The 20,390-nt window shown below is 44.2% G+C and overlaps 1 protein-coding gene across 8 annotated transcripts in view; it reads right to left on the bottom strand.

The window, feature by feature from the left end:
* NCKAP5 (NCK associated protein 5) overlaps positions 1-20,390 on the bottom strand; it is a 915,906-nt gene that overhangs the window by 702,176 nt on the left and 193,340 nt on the right. For 2 of the 8 annotated variants that reach the window (XM_084799430.1, XM_084799432.1), the window contains exon 1: positions 725-824. The exons of the other annotated variants lie outside the window; for them this stretch is intronic. The gene's annotated coding sequence lies outside the window, so the exon portion shown is untranslated. Of the gene's footprint in view, positions 1-724; positions 825-20,390 lie in introns of those variants that run through there. 8 annotated transcript variants of the gene reach the window in all.

Raw genomic sequence — 20,390 nt, 5'->3', positions numbered from 1 at the left:
TGCATATATGCAACAAGCGAATAAACAAAACGGCTGCTTCTTCCAACTGCATGACACTATTCAGTTCCAAGCAAGACACCATCCCTTGTGTTCTAAAGGCTCACCTGAGCCAGGCCTGTTGACTGGAGTCTGCCTTTAACTTCATGGAGCCCTTTCCTCAATGAAGGTGACACACAGCCCTGTTCTCAGTTCAGGGCGACGCTCACCAGAACCATCTCTTCCTGCTGTCTCCTGGTCTTTTCTCACTCATACAATGTTGCCCCTCCCCTCTTTGTGTGCCTCCTTTTCCGCATTACACTTGAAGTGTTGCCTAATGTTCGGCCTCCTCCCCTCCCTCTACCCCTCCAGCTCTTAAATCTGTTAAACAGCTCCCAGGTAGGAGGGAACTTGTTTATGACCTCCTAATTGGAATGCTACGCACATGTCTCTAATCATTACCATCAAAGTGTACTGGCGAATGCAGCCATGTAGATGAATTCCTGTCCCAAGTGTTCAGAAAAAGGCACCAGCGCCCCACTTCTCAGAGGAGGCAACAAAGCACAGATCTTTGGGATAGGATGGAATTCCGCGCATCTTGCCTTAGATAACGACCATCTGAGGTATACCAGAGTGGGGAGCCAGGGAAGTGCTCTGGAATCTAAGCATCGCCAAGCCACAGATACAGAGGCTACGTTCAGTGGGTCCTAGCCAACCCTCGGCTCCCCAGCCTGACTCCAAAGCTTACCTCTACTGAAGCAACAGACAAGCACACCGAGTCACCTCAGCTGGGTCACCAGGATCGCCGCAACCACCTTCAGCCTCAGCTCTGTGATCTGACAGGCTCTGTCAGCCCTTACTTCCCCGTGGGTGACCAGCTTCGGTGTGCTTCCTCCTGCCTGTCAATATTTAACTACCCTGTCAAGAGCTATTACATCACCTGTGTTCAATCCCACCTCTCTGACAGGAGAGGGTGTGTACATTCTACTCAGCTCAGCTCAACCAGTCAGGACCCAGGGCCCACCATTCATTTCTTCCAATGGACTAGGTGACTACTGTCCTGGACAGAGGGAGCTCAGAAATGAAACAATCCACTCCTTGAAATCTAGCTCAGACACAGATGAGGACACAGGAGGAGAAAGATTGTCCAGGAGTGGGGCCCCCAAAGACAGTGGCTGTGATAGCTAACACTGACTCTCAACTTGACAGGGTCTAGAATCAGCTAGAGACAAACTTGTGAGCAGGTCTCTGGGGGAGTTTTTAAATCAAGATAACTAATGGAGGAAGACCCACCCTAAGTGAGGGCCCTACCACTACCAAGGCTGGGTGGTAGCACAGAAGGAGAGAGTAAGATGAACGCCAGCATTCAAATGTTCTCTTCTTCCAGACTGCAGGTGCAGTGTGACCAGATGCCTCAAATTCAGCTGTCATGCTTCCCCAACATGACACACTGCACCACCAAACAAAGTGCCGAAATCAACCCTTTCTTCCTTAAGGTGCTTTATCGGGTATGTGATCACAGCAACCAGGACAGTAACCGATAAAGTAACACTGGAGGTGACATCTCTAAGGGGCCACATTAGGATCCTGCAACCAAAGGACGATCTGACCACATGGACCTCTGCTCAGAGACTCAGCTCAGACACAGGTTAGTTGCATAGACAGGCAGCATTGCCAGAGAGTAAAGCAAAGAGACTGGCCACCTCACAGGGCCTCATGAAAAGCTGCCTCAAGAGCTGTATCAAAAGCTGAGCATCTTGGGGCAGTGTAGTTCAGTTGGTACAGTGATTGCTTACTGTGCATGAGGGCCTGGGTTCAATTCCCAGCACCACAAAAAATCAGGTATGGCGGTTCATGCCCATCAGCACTCAGAAAGTATGGGTAAGAGGATTACAAGTGTAGAATAGTCTTGGTTACATAGTAAGTCTGAGCCCAGTCTGGGCTCCAGGAGACCTTGTCTGGGGAGGCAGGGGACAAAAGGCTGAATATCTGAACAAAGGAGTTTCTGGGTTGTAAACTGACTGCATTTCATGGACTTATTCGTGCTACAAATGTAAGTGACTGTTCATGGAACTGAAGTAACAGATAAAACTAATGACTAGAGAAATTGCCTGGGAGCTAGCAGGATGGCTCACTAAAGGCTCTTTCTTTTTTAAAAAAAATATTTTATTAATTTATTCATATTACATCTAAATTGTTATCCCATCCCTTGTATCCTCCCATTCCTCCCTCCCTCCCGCTTTCCCCCTACTCCTCTCCCCTATGACTGTGACGGAGGGGGACCTTCTCCCTCTGTATATGCTCATAGGGTATCAAATCTCTTCTTGGTAGCCTGCTATCCTCTCCTTCCAGGCGACATAGCCATATATAGGGCACCAGAGTTCATATGAAAGTCAGTCCCCACTCTCCACTCAACTGTGGAGAACATCCTGTCCACTGGCTAGATCTGTGTAGGGGTTCAATGTTTACTGCACATATTGTCCTTGGCTGGTGCCATAGTTTGAGCAGGATCCCTGAGCCCAGATCCACCCATCATAACATTCTTCTTGTATGTTTCTAGGACCCTGTGGATCCTTCTGTTTCCCCATTCTCCCATGCTTCTTTTGCCTAAAGTCCCAATAGGATGTCCCCTTCTGTCCCACTTTCCTGATAACTGAAGATTTTCATGGGATATGCCCCTTGGGCTAGTGTCCAGATATAAGTGAGTATATACCATTTGACTCTTTCTGCTTCTGGGTGAACTCACTCATTATGATCATTTCTAGTTCAATCCATTTGTCCACAAATTTAAGAAATTCCTTGTTTTTAATAGCTGAGTAGTATCCCATAGTGTAAATGTACCACCGTTTCTTTATCCATTCTTCTACTGAGGGACACTTAGACTGTTTCCATGTTCTGGCTATTATGAATAAGGCCACTATGAACATGGTTGAGCATATGTCCCTGTTGTGTGGTGGAACATTTTCTGGGTATATTCCAAGGAGTGGAATAGCTGGCTCTTTCTTAAAAGTCCAGGTAAAGGTGGGTGGAAAGAATAAACTCCAAAGTCATCTAACGTCCACAGTCATCCATTGGATGGCACACATGTGCACAAACACCGACACCCACAGAGTGGAGAGAGAGAGAGAGAGAGAGAGAGAGAGAGAGAGAGAGAGAGAGAGAGAGAGGGAGAGACAGAGACAGAGAGACAGAGACAAAGAGACAGAGAGAGACAGAGACAAAGAGAGAGAGAGAGAGAGAGAGAGAGAGAGAGAGAGAGAGAGAGAGAGAGAGAATAAGAATGGAAGAAGGGGAGGAGGGAGGAAGTCATTGCCTGGGACCCATTCTCAAGGTAAGTAAGAGGAGAATTCATGTGGCAAAGCTGCATTCTTTGCTGGCCAAAGGAATGAGTCTGAGACTATTAGGCTCGGCTAAAGGTAAACAGTGGCCTCTCATGTGCATTCCTAGTCATTCCAGAACTTGTCTTCCAACACAGCATTGCTGACACTTACTGAATGGAGTAAGTGGACTTAAATAACTCAGAGGCTGGCCGAGCTACAGGGCGTCACCGAACTGCCATCCTCATTTCATCTGTTAGCAGCCGCCTCGGAAGCTACTCACTTGGGACATTTTTGTTTTCCTTCAAAGTCTGAATTTACCACCAAAGCATGGCCCTCTTTCTACCCAAATTTCCCCCCAGCTTCATGCTCCAGAGAACAAAGATTCCCATTTATGTGTGAACATTCGGAGAGCTCCACCACCAGAGAGCCCCTGGAGAGCCTGCCCTGGAAAGTACTGGTGTATTTGAATTGCAAAACACAGCCTAGGGATGGCAGTGTATCTAATTAGGGTCTTGTCCCAAGCTCTCAGGAGACTGTCGAAGCAGATTGGCTGGTAGGTCTTTGAAGCAATTTTGTGAAAGAGTTTTGTGTGCATACTTACTAGAGTATACATCCAAGGCTGACCGCATCTACAGCCAACTATGATACCTTAAGGATAGCGTTTGACAAATACTGACACTGCCACCCATCTAATACAAACCGATGACCCATGGCTAATGCCCACCAAGGGGACTGCAGACATGTTAAGTCAATCAGTGACCAAAAGCAGAAAGTCCCTTCAGGTTCTGCTCCTCAGCTCCGGAGAATACAATTTAAGCTGAGTGTGCTGACAGCCCAACACTGAATGGGAAATCACAGGAAACTCAGGTTTCTCCATATTCAGTCATGTTGTGTCTCTTTTTCTGTTTGCTTGAAAAAAAATCTTCCTGTATGTGCCCGCACAGGAATGTTCCCATGACTACAGCCATGCACACATGTGCCAAGGCAAGGCATGTGTGGAAGTCAGGGGACTAGCTTGGCTGTTGGTCCTCGTCCTCCACCTGGTTTGAGACAGTCTTCTGTTTTCCGTTGTGTATTTCAGGATGGGTGGCTTTCAAACTTCTGGAGACTTCCCTGTCTTTATCTCTCATCTCAGGGTGGGAGCACCAGGATTACAGGTGTAAGCTACCAAACACACTGGATTTATGTGGGTTCAGAGGTTCTGAACTCAGGTCTTCACACCTGCATTAATCACTGAACCGCATATTCTGTTTTTTAAGCCTAGCTTTAAAAAAAAACTTTCTTACACAGTAGCACACAGCACATGTGGCATTAAGAACACCACACATTATAAATGGCGTAGTTATTCCTACTAATTGCTGAATGCCCAGGGATTTCTGCACCCAATTAGAGATGACTTGCATCATTTATCTTGTCATCGAGCTAGAAGGATGAAGTGTTATATGACCTCTGGTCTTTAGTTTGTTTGTTTTGGTTGTGTTTTTTGAGACAAGGTCTTGCTATGTAATCCACACACACCAACTCATAATCTTCTGGCATCAATCTCCTGTAGTACTGGGATTAAAGGTATATACCTCCCATGTCTGGCGTGCTCTCTCTCTCTCTCTCTCTCTCTCTCTCTCTCTCTCTCTCTCTCTCTCTCTCTCTTCTCTTTCTCTCTCATATGCAGTCTTCGCAGATTTTAGCCCCTGTGTGGTACATGTCCAGGCACTGTGCATAATGTAACTGGTAACTGCATGCATCGGCCTATTGAGAATAACTGCAAAGGTTATTAACATTCCCAGACTTTAATCTTGACAAACCTTCCCTTTTGAATATGTGAAATGTTTTCCTTGTATCTCTTGTATTCCTATATTTACAGAATAAAAGAAGGAATCTGGGCTTTAACAAGGAATCATAAGATGAGTCATAAAACAGAACATTAAACCAAAGTCAATTTACTTATTTGCCAGTGTTCTGGGACCTACCTCTGACTCCCCATTCTAGATCCAGTTTTTTCTAATTTTTCAGAGATAAAAGTTTCAGATTCTTTAAGACCCAGTTGAGTCTTTGAAACAAACATTATTTAAAGGCAGGTTTAATAAATAATATAAGTTTTAAAAAAGATTTCATGTCTTTATTTAGTCTCTCTCTCTCTCTTTCTCTCTCTCTCTCTCTCTCTCTCTCTCTCTCTCTCTCTCTGTGTGTGTGTGTGTGTGTGTGTGTGTGTGTGTGTGTACTCCCATGTGTCCATCTGCCTGTCCATGTGTGTCCACAAAGAGATCAGAGGACAGCTTATAGAGTCAGTTCTCTCTTTCTACTCTGCAGGTCCCTGGGATCAAACTCAACTTATCGTGCTTGGTGGTGACATCTTGACACGCTGAGCCGTCTTGCCAGGCCAAGGTTTTTTTTTTTTATATATAGAAATCAAAACAGATGTTGAGATTTAATTTTTGGACTGGAACATTCAGAAAGCCCAACACAAAAGTGACGAACAGCTGAGTCCATCTTCAAGCCATGTCCCTCTGAGACTGCCCTGTAGGATCTGAAGTGTTAGAAGTATACATGCCAGGCCTCCCCAGACCTCTTAATTACAGTCACCAGGGGACTGGGGAGAGGCCTCAGGTAGTAGAGTGTTAACTGTATAAGCATCAGGACCTGACACTGATCCCAATAAACCATGTAAAAAATATCCAGGTGTGGAGGTGCATGCTTAGCCTCCCAGGCCTTCAGAGGAAGAGACAGGCAGATCCTTGGAACCACCTGGCCAGCTAGCCCAACAAAATCTGGAAACTAAAAACCCATGAAAGGTCCTGCCTCAGAACTCAAGGTGGCTGGTGACTGAGCAATGGCATCTAAGGCTAACCTTTGGTTCCACAGGCATTTGCACCCACGTGTTCCCACACACCATCCTCACTCCTGTAAAACCTCTCTTGCCTCTGAGGCAGGGAAGTAACACGTTCAGAGTTGGTTTAAACCTGAAGAAGAGAGAGAAGCCTCCATCAAATATCTGACATTGTTAAAAGGAAGGAAATGTTCCTCGAAGCGTTTTGACAAAGAAAACAGCATGGCAGAGTATAATGAACTTCTTCTAGGTGAGACATTGGTCCAGAGTCCAGGAGGCCATCAAAGGGAATCTCCAGAGGAGACTGATGGGTAAGTTAATTGTCAACCTGACAGGACATAGTTACTTGGAGACAGGCCTCCAGGCATGACCATGGGGGGTTTACTTGACCACACTAACTGGGGTGGGATGACCCCTGAGTGGCACCATCCCCCTGCTGGCTGGGTCCCTGAGCAGTAAAGTGGGGAAGGGGAGCTGAGCAGCAGCAAGCACCCATCCCTCTCTGTTCCTAACTGTGGCTGTGGTGTCACCAGCTCCTTCATATTCCTGTAGCCGTGACGCCTCTGCCATGATGGACTTCACTCTTGAACACAGTTTTTCTCCCTTGAGTTTCTTTGCATTGGATTATTTTATCAGAGCAGTGGGAAGAAGGAAAAAAAACTCTGAGACAAAAGCTCAGGAAGCCAGAAGGCTGGACATCCCTGGATTAGATGGGCTGCCTACAGAAGGCGAGCTTCCATTTCAAGATAGAATGGCCTGTTTCTCACTGAGATTCTCCTCCACACACATGGCTGGGCACCATCCTTAGCTCCTAATAGCTCCTTGTTGGAAGATTAAACTAGGCAACCCTGAGTGACCCCAGGAGTTTTCTATTTACACCTCAAAAATCATTGCACGGGTAAGGAAGGGGAAAAGGGCAATTTTTGAAACACAAGGGAACTGTTTTGAAGTACAGCGTTTGGGTATCTGATAGGCATCTGTGTAGAGTTCATGGTGTTGGTAATTGGAGAATATGGCTTCCAGTGATTTTTGACTTGCTTGAGCCCAAAGCTGTTTGTGCAATTGAAATGGTTAAGTAGTTAGGAAAGAGAGAACCCAAGATCAGTTCCCAGCACCCATGTTGGGCAGCTCACAATCCTGTGCACAAACTTACATACATACACACACAAAAAAACTTTAAAAAAAATAGTATGTATTTAAATAGGGAAGCAACACATGAACTCATCAGAGAAAAGGGACTCTGACCACAGAGCAAACATTCTAAGCTGCCAACAGAGGGGACACTGAAGTCCTATGCAAAGAAGGCAAAGCCACAACTGGTGAGCAAAAATGACTAATGGTGAAGCGGTCCCTGACACAACAATGAATACAGAACAATGACATGAAGTAAATAAAATTTCTTTTCTGAAATAACATCTATGTTTTATTTATTGAGAGCATATTTTCTGAAACCAGGACTCTAAATAAGACAAAGCATTTTTATATGAATTTGTGGGGCATGGGCGTGAGGAGTGGTTGGTGGTACTTTTGGACCCTATGCATAGAGAATGAGCAATCATCTTTTATGGCCATGAGACAGAGGAATCACAGAAAAAGCCTGTGAATGTGGTCATCCAGAAAACATGAAAAGTTCCCTAAAGGGGAAAAAAAAAAGAAAGGGCAAAAAATATGCAAAAATAAAATCTGAGTGCAAAAAGATTATTGGGCAAGTGAGGGCTGTAGGCAAAAATCACTGTAAATTTCATATGAAAGAATGAATATGCAAAAACATTCATTCCCAAGGCCCTTAAGGAAGTGCTCTGCTTCAAGATATTAAGACACTATTTAAAATATCAGAACCCAAACATTAAAGTTCTCAATACTATAACAAGGACAAATAAATTGCTGGCACAGAATAGAAAGTCTAAAATCAGATTTGTGAGCTAGGTTAAGGTGATTTTAATAAAAGTTTGCTAAAATTAACACTTAGGATGATAAAAAAAAACCTACAGATTAATTAACAAACTCTATAATTCAGTAAGATATATCACTGCTTTGCTGATGACAGAAGTCCTGCATGGCACTATCTCACATAGTACATAAACCTACATCTTTGAAAGATTTGTAAAACAAATGATAAAGTCTTTTTTAAAAACATGAATAACAGAGTCTAGAGAGATGACTGAGAAGTTTACAGCCCTGGCTGCTTGCTCTTCGAGAAGGCCTGGGTTTGGTTCCCAGCACCCACACGAGCTCACAGCCATCACTAACCCCAGTTCTTGGGAGTAGATGCCCTCTTCTGGCCTCCATGGTCACTGGCTTATAGACATATATGCAGGCAAAATACCAGTATACTTAAATTAAAATGAATTAAATCTTAAAAAAAAACACAGAAAATCAAGAGTGTTTTGTGAGACTGTATTAAAGTGTGTTTTTTGTAAATCCAAAGTAAAGAAACTACTGAACTCCAAAGCCATAAAGAGAAAATTGTATACAATTTATATAAAGCCAATAACATTTTAAGCCAAAACTATGAACCAACCTAAAACAAAACAACAAAATATTTCTTTGAAAAAATAAGACCAATTGTAAAGATAACTCTTTCAAGTAACATGAAGAAACAGACCCCACCAGAAAACTGGGTGAAGAAACATAGCCCATCATACTGGAAAATATATGCTTTTCACCATCAAAAAGTCATGTCTTTTATTTAATAGACGCACTAAAATTATAAAACAGTAATAATATTCGGATACTATTGACAAGTGTGAGGAAACAGGCAATCTCTTGCACCATTAGAAAAGAAAATTTTTCTCTTCCTTGATTCTACTCCTCTCTGTCTCTGTCTATATGGCCCCTTTTTCTTCTCTCTCCCCATGCTCATATAATAAACTTCTCAATGTCATTTAAAAAAGTAAAATTTACATTTTGCAGAAATTAATTAGTTCCCACCTATGGAAATTTAAAATCAATGTTATCACTCCTTCAGCAGTCACTTTTAGGATCTACCTTATGAATAGAAGGTGACAAGTTTGTTTGAAATTGTGCCCTTTACAATACTGCCTGTGACAATATGACACTGAACACTTTTTGAATGGCCCTCACTATAGCCACGGTTGTAGAAATTGTGTCCCATGGAGTATCAGACACAAATCACAAAACGTGACGTTGGCCTTTATATATTCTCTCAGAAAGATCTGTATAGGGGCTACAGAGTTAAGAGTGCTTTTGCTCTTGCAGAGGACCTGGGTTCCGTTCAGAGCCACATGGTGCCTCGTAACTGTCTCTAACTTCAATTCCAGCAGATCTGACATCATCTTCTTTCACAGGCACTAGGAACATGTAGTGTACATACATATATGTCGACAGGATACTCATCATAAATACATATAATGAGTAAATCTAGAATTGCCTGGGAAGGAGTATCAGTTCTATACCATGTTGGCCTGTGGACAAAGTCTGTCTGAGTTTATATTAATTAGTACCCCATGAGTGGTGACCTTCCCTAGGCAGGAGATGCTGGACTGGGTTAGAACGGAGAAGATTAGCTGAGCGCTAGCATGAATGCATCAGTTCTTTGCTCTCTGCTCTTCACTGTGGCCATAATGTAACCAGTTGCTTCAAGTCCCTGCCATCTTGATTTCACTGAAATAAACTATAACCTGGGACTATAAACCAAAACCGTCTTTCTATGCTAAATTGCTTTTCTTAGATTGATTTATCACAGCAACAGGATATGAAACTAAGACAAGATGTTATGTTTAAAAGCAAAGTCAAGAAAAAAGTCCCCAAAACAGTATTAGATGTATATGCATACATGAATTCAAAATATCCAGCACGAAAAGGTGGAAAGATGGTACAGTCGGTAAAGTGCTTGCTCGGCAAACATGAGAACCTGAGATCCATCCCCCAGAACTCACCAGACCCACACTGCTAGTGAAAAGAGCCAAAGGGGTCCTGGGATCACTGGCCAGGAGCACAGGAGAGTCAGTCTAGCTGAGCTGGTAAGACACCCTGCACAAAATCAATGGTGGAGAGTGGCCGAAGAAGGCATTCCATAGCAACCTTTGGCTTCCACTTGTATGAACATGCACACACACACACATACACACACACACACACACACACACACACACACACACATACACAGAGAGAGAGACAGAGACAGAGACAGAGACAGAGAGACAGAGAGAGACAGAGACAGAGAGACACAAAGAGAGAGCTTCACTTCAATGAAAAATAAAAATATTTCATAGCTAGAAAGTACTCTCAGCTTCATTTCCCCCTCTCTCCTATTGTATGAATTCCAAGGTTAACCTGAAGTCAGAATCAACCACTTAGTAATATTACATTGAATGTTACAAACTTATACAAATGCAAGACAATCTTCCCTTGACTCCCAATACCTATGACCCTACAGCCTGACAAAGGTTGATTTATCTTTTCTTTAACGAACATAATCATCAAGCACATCAATCAAGGAAGACAAATACCCAAATCATTCGATTTAGCAAAACAGCATTTCTTCACTTTTGCTTAGACATCCACAGGCAAAGGCCAACACAAATTTTCTTCTTTTATATGTACGTTTTATTTTATTTTTACTTTTGTGTACCTGGGTGTCTGTGTGTGGGTATGTGCAGGTGAGTGCAATACTCACAGAGGCCAGAAGAGGGCATATGATCCCCTGAAGCTAGAGGTACAGGTGATTGCAGGATGTAGGTTACTACAACCTAACTCAGGTCCTCTGTGAGAGCAGCAACCCACTCTTAACAACTGAGCCATCTCTCCAGCCCCCAAAACAAATGTCTTTAAATACCTAATGGAGTCCTTCGTCACAGGAAAGCTCATTAAACTTTGAAGAGCAGACAACTGAGTTTACAAAAGAACAGTCCAACTAATAAACCACATTATTCGTCTCCGACAATAAACTTCCCATCATTATAGTTTCATGAAATACAATAAAAACACTCATTAATTATTCATGATGTTTCTACCGTACAAGATTAAGAAAACAAAACAAAGCCGTGTGAAAAGCAGAAATGTCGTTTTCCAAAAACAGTTAGGTCAAGCAAACTAAACCTCAGAAAAACTTCAGATGCTGGGGGACAGGAGTCCTGCTAGCCTTGAACACTGCAATCAGCTTAGTTTCTAGAACAGAACAGTAGAGAGCTTTGAGAGGCCCGCTTTCTTACAGGCTGCTGGAATGTTCCTTGGTTTTTTTGCTGACGAACCTCAGACAAAGTCAGTACCAGGGTTACCACCTCCTGCAACCCCAAACACTGTCAAGTAACCTGTTCAGGATGCAGCTTTTTAAACTAAACAGTGGGGGTTTCTCTTGCAATTTTACATGGTTTAGGAACTGTAACACCAAGAATTTCATTTTTTTCTTCTTTTTATTGTGTGTGTTATGGTTTATTCCTGAGGCATATTTATTTGTGAGGGAGAGACACACACATGGAGATCAGATGACAACCATGTGAGACCTGGGAATCAAACTCAGGTTGTTGGGCCTGGTGGCACCTTGGTGGCAGGTGTCTTTACCTGTTAAAGCCTCTTGCTATAGGGCAGCTAAGGCATGCTAGGTTGCCAAATGGGATTTCCATGCAAATTATTTTGGTTAATTCCCTCCCCTATTCCCTCCTCATTTAGCTGCTGTACCCTTTGTCCCCAATATCCCCTTCTACTCTATGCCACCCCTACTTGCCTCAAAGCTATTCTTTTTTTCCCAGTCCCATAAGCCTCTAACTTCCGGGCCTTACTTCGCCTCTATAGAGATGTTAGCAGAGGCTAGTTAGGATCCATATATGAGAGAGAACATGCGCTGTTCATCTTTTAGACTGGGTTACCTTGCTTATTACAATCTATCCCAGTTTTTTTTAAGTGGGTGGTGGTGGTGCATGCCTTTATTCCCAGCACTCAGAAGGCAGAGGCAGGTGGATCTCTGAGTTTGAGGTCAGCCTGCTCCGTTGAGTGAGCTCCAGGGCAGCCATGGCTACACAGAGAAACTTTGAATCTTAAAAAAAAAAAAAAACCACCACCAACAACAAACAAACAAGAAAGAATCATGGAATCTTCTCCAATTCCATCTGTCTTATAATTCCTCTTTCTTTACAGGTAAAAAGAATTACATCAGCTGTACAGACCACATTTCCATTATCACTCCATCTATCAACAGATATCAAGGATGGTTCAATCTTCTTGCTATTATGAAAAGAGCAGCACTGAACGTGGATGGTCCAGTGTGTCTGAAGTAGGGTGTAGAGTCCTTGGGATATATGCCCAGGGATGGCATAGATGCATCACATACAATCTCCTAAGAAGCCTGCTACTGATTTCCAAAGTCATACATTAGTTTATACTCCCAACAACATCGGCCAAAACAAGTTTTATTTTATTGTATTTTATTGTATACGTATATTCCAATGTGCACAGAACCAGAGAAGGACATTGGGTGGCCTGCTTTACCACCTTCCACTTTATTTCCTTGATACAAGGACAGCCAGCAAGCCCCAGGGATCCTCTGAACTCTGCTCCTGCTCGGGACTGGGGTCACTGGTGTGTACACCACCAGACCTGGATTTTTCTGTGGGATCCTCACATTTGTGCACATTTGTGCAGTGAGTGCTCTTACCCACTGAGCCATCTCTCTAGCCCCATGAGACAAGTTGTAAACAGTCAAACTCAACCTGTGTAAAGATCCAGATGTAAGGACAGTATGTTAATCTTACTGATATCTAATTCTCTTCGAGACTCTCCACCACAGGGGCTCAGTAAAAATGGCAGTGATGATGTCATCAGTGTGGTCCCAGAACCTGGAACATGTACCACAGTTGGTACATATTTAGGTTGAATATGCTGTATGACAGGAATTTCTCCTTTATGCATCTGATAACATCCAGAACATGGAGAAAACATTCCCTCAGCTATGGCTGCACTGGTGGGGCTGGGGAGATGGCTCAGTGGGTAAGGCACTTGCATCACAAGCCTGAGGAGGTAAGTTCAATTGCCAGAAGCAACATAAAAAGCTGGGTGTGCACCAGTAACCCCAGCACTAGGGGTAGAGAGAAGAGACCCCCAGGGACTTGTCTGGCCATCCACTCTTGCCAACTAGTGAACTCCAGGCCCTGTCTCAAGGCAACAAGATGATGAGAGAGAAAGAGAAGAGAGAGAGAGAGAGAGAGAGAGAGAGAGAGAGAGAGAGAGAGAGAGAGAGAGAGAGAAGGAGGCCCCTGTGTTGCCCTCTAGTCTCCACACAGGCATGTGTGGTCTTACCTGCCCGCAACACACACCATACACAAACACACAAATGGTATGAGGAGTAACGTTATGTGTCTTCCCACATGTTAGATTTCCAATATGAGAACGGACACCTCAGAGAATCAGAACATCGCTGTGGCTCTTGAGAAATATACTGCACAATTAGTTCTGAAATACACAAGTACGTTCGTGAAAAAGTTCACTAAAGTTGTGGAAAATTGCAATGCACTGAATTCATAAATTAGACTTCAGCTTGGCTCCATTAATGATTGCCTTTTCTCTTTGGTACTTCAGCTCAGGAATACTCTGAAATTTTGCCACATCCTTGCATGTACATACTCATGTTCATGTGTGTGCATGCTCAACTGGGAAAGTGAGCATATAGAGAGAACAGAGATCAACCAGCCATTTCTCAGGCACAACCTTTTTTGGAGGGGAGGGGAAAACAGGTCTCTCACTAACCTAATGTTCACCAGATAAGCTAGGGTGGCCAGTAAGCCTAGGAATCCAGCTGTCTCTCCCTCCCCAGTGCTGGGATTACAAGCATTTACCGCATGTCTGGGTTTTTTAAATGTGGGTTCTGGGGCTCAAACTCAGGTACTCATGTTTGGTCAGCAAGTAAGTTATGTGCCTCCAGCCTCACTTCTGAGATTCTCAAAGAAACCTGGGACAATGTCTTCCCTGACAGGCTGATGCCTTTTGTTTTTGAATACGCCTCAAAGACAGAAACCTTGAAAACTGAGATTCTAGTCACACTTCCACTGGCCAGTGATCTCTCTACTGAATGGACTCACAATAGACCAGGACCCTCTCAGGTATATTACTTACACGTGTGTTGATAAATATCGTTGGAGCTTTTCATGCTGAAAGAATTAGTGAGTTATTTCACAGAGGTGAACCTGATTTATGGGCCAATAAATAACAGGCTAAATAAGTCACAGTCAGAGATCAGCCTACACAGAGAAGAAACCCGACACCTGTGAGACTTCTCAGTCATAATGAAACTGAAGGCTGTCACCAAATGCTGTTATCTGTCTGGGTGGGAAAGTGCTCAGTAGAACAGCGATAGCCCAGAAAGTAGAAAATTGCATGAAAGCCAACAAAACCTTGGAGTGGATGGCAGATCGCGGACAATAACTGAGTGATAAAACAAAACTTTCCCAGGAACCCAAGTTGTCATAACATCACCCAGCTAGGGCTCTGAGCTTTTGTATCCAGCATCCTTATATTCCCAGGACACTCAAGGGATGCTTGGCTTGGGCAGTAGGCACATTCGGAGGTGCAGGCAATCTGGGAACATGAGAACAGGATTTCAAGATGGAATCTGCCTTCTGTGTCCAGTGAAGGATTTGACAAATATTTATAAACGATTTCCAGAGTGAGCATTCCTTCATTGTTCCCCATACCCATGGCTTACACACCGCAGTTAAATTCCAAGAATGCCTACAAAGATACTTCAGATTAAGAGGGCAGAGTTTCTAAAGGATAAGCCTAGATGCATGTGGCAGGCTAAGTGGTCCCCTCTTCCTTCCTTTCTATTTGTCTGGGGCACGGGTGATAAGAAATGAAAAGTCGCTTATCTTAAGAATGTTTCCTTTCAAGCATCATTAATGCAGAGAATGCAAATGCTAACAGAGATGAACCTGTGACCACCTTTTGTAAACAGTTGGGAAGGAGGCTTTCCTTTTGCCTTCCACTGGAGATCGGGGCAGATCGGGGGACAGGAAGAGAGACACAATGCTTAGGGACAGGGACAGAGTTAGATGGCCTCAATCAGAAGCTCAGACTGGCTACAGCACAGGTGGCGTCACTCTACAGTCCTCAGTTCCTTCAACCACTGTGCAAGGTTGGGAAAAGGCACCGGGTTATGGGGGAAAGCACTGTGGAATAGTTCCTAGAACCTAGCATCATTTGATATGAGCACCCCAGAACCCAGTGAGTATAACTGTGTGCCTCGGAATCAGATAACACCCTAACACGCGGTAAACGATTCTGGATTGAATGGTTGACTATAACAGATTTTCTACTGAGATCTCCCCACTTCTGGTTTTTGTTTTTCTTCTTCTTTTCATGTACATGTGGCATGTGTATGTGTGTGTGTGTGTGTGTGTGTGTGTGTGTGTGTGTGTAGGAACATATGTATGTAAATGCACATGTATTAGAAATCTCCCTTGCTCAATCAATTCTTTGAGGCAGGGTCTGTCAATAAGATCCAGAGTCCATGGATACAGTCAGTCAGCATGCTCTGAGGATCTCCTGGCTCTGACTTCCGAGACTAGAATTTAAAGGAAGATGCCATGACCACCTCGCATTTAGGAACGTTCAAGATACTCAAACTATCATCTTTTGCTTGTTTGTAACTGCTAAGCCAGCTTGCCAGCCCTCTCGTTAGCTTTCGGAGACAAGGCCTCAAGTAACTTACACTGGGTTTAAACTCACTAGGTAGCTGAGGATGGCCATGGACTCTTGATCTTCCCACCTTTACTTCCTGAGTGCTGGGATGGCAGGCATACACCACCACACCAGTTTATGTGGTGCTGGGGCTGTAACCCAGGCCTTCCTGCAGGCCAGACAAGCACTCTGCTAACTGAGCTACATGGCCAGTCTCCACAGTAGGGCTTTTTAAAACGGGAATGTTTCTTTGTGTCTTCAAAGTATGACTACTGCAACACGGGGCAGACACACAACTTTCAGAAGTGACTCCAAGGTGAGGCATCTGCACACCTAGAAGGACCAGCAGCATGTATACCTCCAGGGCCGTGGACAATGCCATGTGTAAAATCCACAGGACTGGAGGCGACAAGCAAAAGCCTGAAGACAAATGCAAGCAATTGTGGACTTATCCGTGTATTATTTTCTTGTCGCAGCCCTGCTCCACTCCGGGCTGATAAGATGGTAACTATTACAACATTTGGGATAAGTCCAGAGTGAGTCAAGATTCTGGTTGCACCTCTAATTCCTCCTTCCCTCAAGCAGGGTGTGAGCAGCAGGTGAGAACAGTACAGGGAAAGGTCTGCAACACCACAGACCCATTAATCCAACACCCAGGAGCTGTGAGCGGACAAATCTCCAAGACATCTGAGATCGTGAGGTATCTGGAATGGCTCTTACTCTGTAAAATCCCAGAGTCACTTTGTTTTTCTCCTTAATCCATCTACTTAGCAGTTGCATGCCTCACTACAGTTATTCAGTTCTGTGCCTGGGATGAAGGGACGCGGTGAATTTAATAGGTACACAAGGTAAGTGGAATGCTGAGACATATAGCTGGCATCACAGAAATGGAGACAGACAGGACTTACTGAGCAGGAAGGCAGCCAGCCTTGTAGGGATCTGTGCAGCTTGCACACAACACCCTTTGTTCCTTCTAAGACAGCACAGAGGCTCACGGAAGGAGATGAGGGACGAGGATGTGAGGGCTAAACACACACATGCGATGACATGACGTTAGGTGGCACTTGCCTGTAACAACTTGGTCCAGTATGCCAAGGCGGTGGCTCAGTCAGTAAAATGCTTGCCCAGCGAGCATGAGGACTGGAGTCCAATCCAAGCCTGATCTGAAGGCATGTCCTTGCAATTGCAGCGTTAGAGAGGTAGAGACAGGCAGATCGGGGCTCCCTGGCCAGCCAGCCTCGTCAAATAAGTGAACTCCAAGCTAGTGAGACCCTGTCTCAGAATCAAGGTAGGAGGTGGAGAGACGGACCAGCAATTAAAAGCTCTTGCAGAGGTCCCATGTTTATTCTCAGCACCTGCATAGAGCTGATCCTGAGACTCCAGCGCTCTAAGATCAACATTCTCCCAGCATCAGAAGGTTCCTGGCCTCATGTGCGTGCACACACACACACACACACACATGTACACACACACACTTCATTTTAAAACATAAATCTTAAAATTTCTCTAATGAAACAAGGTGGGTGGCACCTAAGGAACAGCTATGTACATGTCCTCCACATGTATAAGCACACGTGCATATGTGTACGGCACACACATGTGCACCCACACCCACACGTACACACACAGATGAATTACTCTTTGATTCTCAAGCCTACCTATCCTAGGGTGTCTGACACACTGGTGTTTACCCATCCTGTGAGCTTACTACTGGCAATAATGCTAACAAAGCTTTCATTGGAATATCAAAGGGAATGTAAAAAGAAATGTAAAATCAATACCAATACTTATTTCTAAAAGAAAAAAAAATTGTGTAGCTTTATTTGCTCTAAAAGTAAAAAAAAGAAAGGAAGCAAGCAAGGAAGGAGGGAGGTATGTAGGTAAAACACTGTGATACCACCCTCAGAAAGCACAGAGTAACTGTGAAGCAAGCCGGCTAAAAATTAAACAAAGGAATAAATCTTCAACTGGCACCAACCACTTTTTTAACAATGGGCACATTTGGGGGCTGGGGAAAAGGCTCGGCCATTAAGAGCAATTACTCCTCTTGTAGAGGGTCCAAGTTAAGTTCCCAGCACCCATGGCAGGGACCTAGAACCATAGTCACCTACAATCAGCTCCAAGGGACCTAACATCCTCTTCTGCCTCCTTGGGAACTCTTTTAATGTCTATATCTCCGTTCTCCCTCTCCCTCTTACTCGGTATGTGTGTGCCTGTTTCTCTCTCTCTCTCTCTCTCTCTCTCTCTCTCTCTCTCTCTCTCTCTCTCTCTCTCTCAAACAATTTTTTTAAATCTTTTTTTTTTTTTAAAGATTTTAGAAGGTGACTAACATTTTCTCTGTCAGTTACACGTCACTCACTGTGCTTTCTTGTGCTCCCTGTGGCCTTGGGGGCGTGAGGCAAGTCCCAGACAGAGTCACTGAGTAAGGACCAAACAGAAAGGACTCTTGGGAGGAGCCCCAGGCAGTAAGAGCTCTGCCTCTGTGGGGCCTCAGGAGTGGGCTCTGACTTTAAGAGCCGGAGGTACCCAAAGACCATTCCCTCAGAAGACGGCACCTCTGAGTTGCTTAAGCTCTCAGTCTTTTTCAAAGGATTTGTATAAGAGTGCTCACCTGTGTGGGGATGCAGCCTTAGCCTGTGTGAAACCATGGGTTTCACCCTAGCATCACACGAAGCAGGCATGGTGGTACCCACGTGTAATCCCAGCACCCAGGAGGTTGGGAGGACATCCTTGGCAATACAGAGAGTTCAAGGCCAGCCTGGGCTCTCTGAGACCTTATCTGTAAAAGCCAACACCTACCTCATGTGTTTATTTCGAGAATTAAATAAACTCGTGCATAGTTCAGCACAATGTCTGTTTTAGACAATGCTTGGACTATTTCCCGACCCTTATTATCTTGCCTGGTTTTCTTGTCAGATTTGCAAGTGATATTTCATTTGAGAAGAGGTGCAGATTGTTACAGGTGTGGAGGAGCCGGAGAAAAGGCTCAGTGTTTAAGCATATACAAGTGGTTCACAACCACCTGTAATCCCAGTTCCAAGGGATGCAACACCCTCTTCTGGCCTGTGCCAGCACCTACACACATGTAGTACACAAACAGACAAGCAGGTAAATGCACAAACATATAAATAAAACCAGACCATTAAATAAACAAAACAAAACAAAACCAAAAACACTGCTTTGATGAAACAAATCACGGTTCCAGAATACTGTGGCTGTGAGGTCCTGACTTGGTCCTCTGCTGGGATCAGTGTCCCTTGAGTAGCTAATGGATCCACTGTGATTTCTTCACTCAGCACTTCAGACACAGGCATCCACACCTGCTTGCACGCTTCTGCTCATATTAGCAGGAAGGAAAATACCAACCTGGATTCAAATTCCAGGGTGAGCCACAGGTGGTATCAGGTGCCAGCCCCTGACAACGGGGCATGAAAGAAACCAATGTTCCTGCCACAAGTAAAAATATTACTGCAGTGTGTCTATTCCAAATATTTACTCTTTTTGGCTGAAATACCAGCGGGCAGCAGGGCTTCTGTTTGAACACTGCTTTGAGTAGAACTCATGGAAACGACTTAGAAACTTCGCATAAGAACATTGTGACTGCACTTGTGACATCCCACATCATCCAGTACAAAGAAAAGCCCAGGCTAACAGAGTCATCATCATAGCTGTTTCCACACAGCCAGTCCCCAAACAAACCTATACACCCCTTTGCCTTAAGCTTTAAAACGTGCTTCAGAAGCACAGACTATCAACGAAGGTTAAGGGCTTGGTAGTATTGTTGCTTTTAAAGTCAAATACCTAAGTTGGGGAAAATAAAACAATTAATGTATTTATTTTTATGATGTGTGTGAGGAGGGGGTGGATGCAGATGCCCTTGGAGACCATTAGATAGTTCTGGAACCCCTAGAGCTAGAGTTAGAGGTGAATTTAAGCCCCCCCACCCCACCCCGCACTGTAGGTTCTAGAAACTGAGCTGGGGTCCTCTTCAAAAGCAGTAAATGTTCCTAATGACTCAGCCATCTATCTAGCCTCCATTTAAAATCTCTTAAGCCTACAATAAAAGCAATAAATCTTTCCACTGGTAGGCATGATAATAACTGTAATTTCCTAGATGGTATTTGACATAATGCTGCCAAAGATGATTAGATGGCACTTTAGTCAATCTTAGTTTGGGTCTGTGTGTTAGTGTGTTAATGTGTGTGTGTGTGTGTGTGTGTGTGTGTGTGTGTGTGTGTGTGTGTGAGAGAGAGAGGGGGGGGGAGGGAGAATATGTTTGTATATGAGTCTGTATGTGTGTGACGGAGACAGAGGGAGAGAATGTGTATGTGTCTACATGTGTACGTGTGTACATGTATGTGTCTACACACATGTGTGTACAGATGTGGATATTTGTACATATCTGCATGTAGAGGTCAGAATCAATGTTTAGCATCTTCTTTGACAGCTCCTTAGGTCAGCTTTGAAACACTGATCCCAGTGCTCACCACACCCAACTGGCTGGCCTGGGGGCCCCAGGGAGCCTCCTTGCCCGCCTCCTTAGCACTGAGCACACAGTACATGCTCCACACCCAGTGTTCTACACGGGTACTAGGCATCAAATTGTGGACAGCAATTTACCAATCAGCCGTCTCCGCATC

The sequence above is a fragment of the Acomys minous genome (assembly GCF_964271855.1).
Source record: "Acomys minous genome assembly, chromosome: 1".
Classification (NCBI taxonomy): Eukaryota; Metazoa; Chordata; class Mammalia; order Rodentia; family Muridae; genus Acomys; species Acomys minous.
This window is presented reverse-complemented; position numbering and strand designations above follow the sequence as displayed.